Below are 521 nucleotides of genomic sequence, written 5' to 3'. Positions count from 1 at the left end.
AGACCATATTGAGCATTTTAAGGATATAGTCACAAGTATCAAAGCTAATGGAGTCACAGAGGACTATCTCTACTGCAAGCTTTTCCCCTACTCTCTTGCTGAGGAAGCTTCTCATTGGCTAAGGCAACTCAAGCCAGGATCTCTAACGGCCTGGAATGACATCAAGGTGGCATTCTTGAACTACTTCTATGATGATGCGATGTCTTATGAGCTGAGGATTAAGCTCTCCACCTTTAGACAAGGACATGCTGAATCTTACAAAGCTGCTTGGGTAAGGTTCAAAGTATACCAGAGAGATTGTCCGCATCATGGGTTCTCAAAGGTGCAGTTGATTAGTATCTTCTTCAGTGGTATTGATTGGAGGTATCAGATGGCTTTGGATGCTGCTAGTGATGGGAACTTCAAGACAAGATATCCAGATGAAGCTGAACAGTTGATTGAAAGGCTAGCATCAAGCAACAATACCAAGAATGCAGACTTAGAGCGAAAAAGAGCACATGAAGGGTATGATTCAAATCAGT

At 42.4% G+C, this 521-nt stretch overlaps 1 non-coding gene across 1 annotated transcript; it reads right to left on the bottom strand.

Moving 5' to 3' along the window:
* Positions 1-208: 208 nt before the first annotated feature.
* LOC147924230 (small nucleolar RNA R71) lies at positions 209-315 on the bottom strand. Its single transcript, XR_015587949.1, has one exon. It is a non-coding gene; the product is annotated as a small nucleolar RNA R71 (small nucleolar RNA).
* Between the last annotated feature and the right edge of the window lie 206 nt (positions 316-521).

Source organism: Camelina sativa, chromosome 17, assembly GCF_030686135.1.
Source record: "Camelina sativa cultivar CO46 ecotype springtype chromosome 17, ASM3068613v1".
NCBI lineage: Eukaryota > Viridiplantae > Streptophyta > Magnoliopsida > Brassicales > Brassicaceae > Camelina > Camelina sativa.
Note: the sequence above shows the minus strand (reverse complement) of the source record. Positions and strands in the feature narration are given on the sequence as shown.